Source organism: Camelus ferus, chromosome X, assembly GCF_009834535.1.
Source record: "Camelus ferus isolate YT-003-E chromosome X, BCGSAC_Cfer_1.0, whole genome shotgun sequence".
NCBI classification, from domain to species: Eukaryota; Metazoa; Chordata; class Mammalia; order Artiodactyla; family Camelidae; genus Camelus; species Camelus ferus.
Window position 1 is genome coordinate 94,215,175 of NC_045732.1, and position 6,370 is coordinate 94,221,544.

General features: G+C 31.7%; 1 non-coding gene across 1 annotated transcript; it reads left to right on the forward strand.

The window, feature by feature from the left end:
• The first annotated feature begins 2,540 nt into the window (after nt 1–2,540).
• On the forward strand, nt 2,541–2,615 carry TRNAN-AUU. Its single transcript has one exon. It is a non-coding gene; the product is annotated as a tRNA-Asn (tRNA).
• The last annotated feature ends 3,755 nt before the right edge of the window (nt 2,616–6,370 follow it).

The following is a 6,370-nucleotide window of genomic DNA, read 5'->3' on the forward strand; positions in this document are numbered from 1 at the left end:
GAGTAATAAACATCCACATAACAACTCGAACCAGTAAATAAAACATAGTCAGCACCCCAAAAGTTCCACCCTCATCCTTTCATGCCCCCAGTAGAGACAATAACCATTTATCTTGACTTTTCTAAGAATCATCTCCTTGCTTTTCTTTGCAGTTGTACTATCTATGAAAGCATTATTTTTGCCTGGTTTTGAATTTCATACAATTGGAATTTTATTGTATGTATTATTTGGGGATCTCCTTCTTTTTAAAAATTGTGGTATACTATACACAACATAAAATTTACCTTCTTAACCATTTTTAAGTTCAGTGGCATTAGGGAGAGTTACATTATTTTTTAAATATCTTAATTAATTTATTTAAACTTAACTGAAAAAAAATCCAGCTTACCTATTTCTTGCACCCCTGCCTCTTGCAATCACCAATCTGTTCTCTGTATATATGAACTTTTTTTTTTGAAGAAACCTACTTTAAATATAAATAGAGATCGAAAGTAAATGATGGAGTAAGATATAAAATGTTATCACTAATCAATGAAAGTGGTAGTAAAATATCAATTTTAAACAGAGCAGACTTCAGAGCAAGGAAAGTTATCGGGAACAAAGAGGAGCATTACATAATGTGAATGGAGTCAGTTCTCAAAGAAGATATAACAATTCTTAATATGTATGCACTTAAAATCAAAAACACACATTAACAGATTTAAAAGTATAGAAATTTAACAGTGTCTACTCTTAGAATACCATGGAATTAAACTAGAAATCAAAAACAGTGAGATAGCTCAAAAATCCTGAAATAACTGGTGATTAAACAACACACTTCTAAATAATACATAAGTTAAAGAAGAAATCTCAAGATAAATTTTAAGATATTTTGAACTAAAGGAAAATGAAAATACAATTTACCAAAATTTGTGGGATACAGCAAAAGCAGAGCTTAGAGGGAAATTTATAGCACTAAATGCATATACTACAAAAGAAAAAAGATCTAAAATCAATAATATAAACTTCTACCTTAAAAAACTAGAATAAGAAGAGCAAATTACATACAAAGTAGAAGTAAAGAAATAAAAATAGAGCAAAATCAATGTAATTGAAAACAGAAAATCAATAGAGAAAATTAACAAAGGCAAAAGTTCATTCTCTGAAAAGCTCAAGATTGATAAGCATCTAGTGAGGCTGACTGAAAAACAAGAGAGAAGACAAAAATTTCAAATATCAGAAATGAAAGAGGATACATCACTACAGATCCCATGGACATTAAAATGATAATAAAGGACTACTACAAACAATTCTATGTGCACAAGTTTGATAAACTAGATGAAATGGACTAAAATAGACCAATTCCTTGAAAGACACACAAGAAAACTCAGAAAATCTGAATAGATCTTTATTAATGAAATTAAATCAATAACTAATAACCTTCCAAAACAGATAGCACCAGGCCCAGATGGGTTCACTAGTGACTTCTACCAAACATTTAAAGAAAAAATTATATTAATTCTTTACAATCTCTTTCAGAGGACAGAAACAGAGGGAATAATTAAAAACTCATTAGGTTAAGCCAGCACTAAAACCAGAAAAAGACACTGCAAGAAAACAACAGGCCAATATCTCTTATGAGCACAGATGCAAAATTCTTCAACAAAATATTAGCAAATCAAATCCAACAATGTATACAAAAAATTATACACCAAGATCAAGTGAGATTTATTCCAGATATGCAAGGCTGGTCCAATATTAGAAAATCAGTTAATGTAATTCACCACATTGACAGGCTTAAAAAGAAAAATCACTTGATCATATCAGTAGATGCAGAGAAAGCATCTGACAAAATTCAACATCATTCAGGATAAAAACTCAATAAACGAGGTGAATTTCTTCTATTTGATAAAGAATATCAACAAAGTATTTAGTTCCAGAGGGAAAAGGAGAGATACAAGATAGGGGTAGAGGATTAAGAGGTGCAAACTACTATGTATAAAATAAACTATAAGGATATATTATACAATACAGGGAATATAGCCAGTATTTTATAACAAGTTTAAAAGGAGTATAATCTATAAAAATATTGAATCACTATGCTATACACCTAAGACTAATATAATATTGTAAATCAACTCTACTTCAATAAAAATGCAGTATCATTTACATTAGCACCTGAAAAATGAAATACTTAGGTATAAATCTAACAAAATACGTACAAGATAGATCTATATGAGGAAAACTACAAAACACTGATGAAAGAAATGAAAGATGAACTACATAAATGGAGAGATACTCCATGTTTGTGGATAGGAAGACTCAATATCATCAAGATGTTAGTTCTTCCCAACCTAATCTATAGATTCAATACAATTCCAATCAAACTCCCAGGAAGTTATTTCAACAAACTGATTCTAAAGTTTATATGGAGAGACGAAAGACCCAGAATAGCAAACACAATATTGAAGGAGAAAAACAAAGTTAGAGTACTGAGACTACCTGACTTCAAGATTTACTATAAAGCTATAGCATTCAAGAGAGAGTGACATTGAGAGGGTGGTTATATAGCTCAGTGGTAGAGTGTGTGCTTATTAGCATGCATGAGGTCCTGGGTTCAATTCCCAGTGTCTCCATTAAAAAAAAAAAGACAGTGTGGTATTAGCAAAAGAATACATTAATAGACCAATAGATGAAAATAGAGAGCAGAGAAATATAGCCATATAAATATGGTCAACCAATCTTTGACAAAGGAGCAAAGGCAATTCATTGAAACAAGCATAGTCTTTTCAGCATATAGTACTACAACAAATGGACATCCGCATGTATAAAAATGAATCAAAACAGACCTTATACCCTTCACAAAAATTAACTAAAAATGGACACACAAAAAAATGGATACAGACCTAAATATAAAACACAAAACTATAGAACTCCTAGACGATAACACAGGAGAAAACCCAGATGATCTTGTACCCAAGGCACCCATGGCAATGACTTTTTAGATACAACACCAAAGGCACAACCCATTAAAGAAATAACCGATAAGGTGGACTTCATCAAAATTAAAAACTTCGATTTTGCAAAAGACAATGTCAAGAGAATGAGAAGATAGGTCACAGACTGGGAGAAAACATTTGCAAAAGACACACCTTATAAAAGACAGTTGTCCCAAATACACAAAGAATTCTTAAAACTAAACAATAAGAAAACAACACAATTTAAAAAATGGGCCAAAGATCTTAGAAGTCACCTCACATAACAAGAAATACAGATGGAAAATAAGCATATAAAATGATATTCCACATAATATGTCATCAAGGCAATGCAAATTAAAACAATAATGAGATATCATTATATATCTATTAAAATGGCCAAAGTCTGGAACACTGGCAATATCAAGTGCAAGAGAGAATATGGAGCAACAAGAATTCTCATTCTTTGCTGATGGGAATGCAAAATGATATAGCCACTTTTGGTGGTTTCTCACAAAACCAAACACATTTAACATATGATCCAGAAATCACGTTCCTTGGTACTTACTTAAAGGAGTTGAAAACTTATGTCTACATAACAACCTGCATATGGGTATTTATTACAGCTTTATTCATAATTGCCAAAACTTGGAAGAAACCAAGGTGCCCTTCAGTAGGTGAATGGATAAACAAACTTTGTTACATCCAGACAATGGAATATTATTTAGAGCTTAAAAGAAATGAGCTATCAAGCCATGAAAAAACATGGAGAAAACTTAAATGCATATTACTAATTGAAAGAAGCCAATCTGAAAAGACTACATAATCTATGATTCCAACTGTGTGACATTCTGGAAAAGGTAAAACTATGGGGACAATGAAAAGATCAGTGATTGACGAGTTGGTGGGGGAAGGATAAATACGCATAGCACAGAGGATTTTTAGGGCAGTGAAAATATTCTCATGATACTGTAATGAAGGATACATGTCATTATACATTTATTCAAACTCATATAATGTAAAACATCAAGAGTGAATCCTAATGTAAACTACAGATTTTGAGTAATTATGCTGTGTAAAGGTAGGCTCATCAATTGTAACAAATGCACCACCCTGATGGGGGATGTTGATAATGTGGGAGGTTATGTATATGTGGAAACAGGGAGCATATGGGAAATCTGTATCTCCCACTCAATTCTGCTGTGAACCTAAAACTGCTCTAAGAAATAAAGTCTTAATAAGTATTTATTATATAAAATATGCTAATAGTTATATGTAATTATTAACTTATGATTATTATTTATACCTAACATATATTTCCATATACATATTCATCAGTAAGTCATATACATATATATACACAGATATATGAAGTACTAATATCCGCTAAACATAGGTGAACCCTGACAATACTATGCTGAGTGGAAGAAGCCAGACACAAAAGCTTACACATGGACAATTCCAGTTGTCTGAAATATCAAGAATAGGTAGATCCATATAAACAGAAAGCAAATTGGTGGTTCCTAGGGTCCATGGAAAGGCAGGAATGGGTAATAACTGCTTATTGGACATGGAGTTTACTTTTAAGGTGATGAGAATATTCTGGAACTAAATAGAGGTTGCAGTTTTACAACATTGTGAATGTACAAATACCACTGAACTGTTCACTTAATTTTATGTTGTGTTATTTTCACCTAAATAAAATGAAAGTAAAAAATGAGTACAGTCAGAAAGAAACCACACATTACCTATAGGAGAAAAAACAATTTGAATAATTTCTTATCTGGAATCATGGTAGACAGAAGGAAGTGGAACATTTTTTCAAGTGCTGAAAAAAAAAAACTGTTAATGGCAAACTATAACATATGAAAGTATCCTTAAAGAATGAGAGAAAATAGACTTAAATGAAGGAGCAATAAGAATTTGTTACTATCAGATCTACCCTTAAAGAATGTCTAAACCTCGCCAAACAGAAAGATGATAATAGATTAAGGCTTGATCCTTCAGCAATGAAAGAACAGTGGACTGAGTTAAAAGAGAAGTAAACATAATAGACTATACTTGACTACATGATTTTTAGTAATATTTTATGATTAAAGCAAACATTATAACATCATCTTAAGTGGTACTCAATGTATAAAGACGAAATTCTTAAGACATATTTTTAAAGTGGCAAGTTACAGGAACCTAAGTGGAAGTGTAAAGATTCTATACTTCACTGAAGAGTTAAGATATTGAGTTCAATAGAATGTAATGTCATATATATAATATACATATATAATATATATATATGGTAATACTTAGGGAAACCACTAAGAAAATTATATAAACTCAACAATACTTTAAATAGGAGAGTGCCAAATATATTTTTATGGCCAGAAATATTAACTGGAGGCAGTTTGCTAGCTTGACAAAAAGTCCAACAGTAATATTACTTAGAAATAGACCAAAGAAGTGACAACATAAAGAGCTGGTGATCAGCAAGGTCAAGTTAGGGGAAGCAGAAATTAAAGTTGAATACTCAAGTGACTGCAATGAGCTTTGAATCTTCATCTTTTTTCCAAAAAAATACGTTTAGGAGGGAAGTCAATACATCATGAGCATGAATATAAATGGTACTACTTAATGAGTCCATGGGCTTTCAGGCTGTTTTTAAGGCATGTACAGAAGGAATCTATTACCATTCATTACAGATGAAAATAAACTTCGAGACAAATCAAAGTGAGGTTCTGTAGTACTCATTCTATATAATCATTCCATGAAGTGCCATTGGATCTCATTAGAAGTTGGAAATAAAATAATCTCTAATAATCTATTAAATTTTGTACATTTTCTCTACTTTACAGCTGTAACAAGAATAAATAAAATACATTATAGAGACCAAAATGTGGGGGAGGCGTGGTTAAAGTGATTTTTGTACAGAGACACCATGTTAGAACTATTTCAACCACCTGCCTATTTTAAACACTAAATAACCAATCTATAAATTTTAAAAAGTCCTTGAAAAGAAGTCCTCAGTATTATATTTACAAATTTCCAAGAAGCAGGGATTCATCCTGTCAAGTTATATAAAACAGCACTTCTCAAACTGTAATATGCTCACAAATAGCCTGCTGAAATTGTTAAAATGAAGTTTCTAATTTCAGCAGGCCTGGAGTAGGCTGAAGAATTTACATGTCTAACCAGCTCCCAGGTGATGCTGATAATTACAGGTATTTGGACAATACTTTGAGTAGCAAGGGTCAAGTAAATTAGGAATATGGTATTAACAAGGTCAAAGTTTTAAATTCTATCTCCATATTGGCCAGTTAGCTTGCAGTAAAATGAAAGAGCATGGAATCTGGAGGGAGGTTGAACAGTTTACCATCCTAGATCTTTCACTTCTTAACTTTGTGATTTATGCAAGAGACTTAATC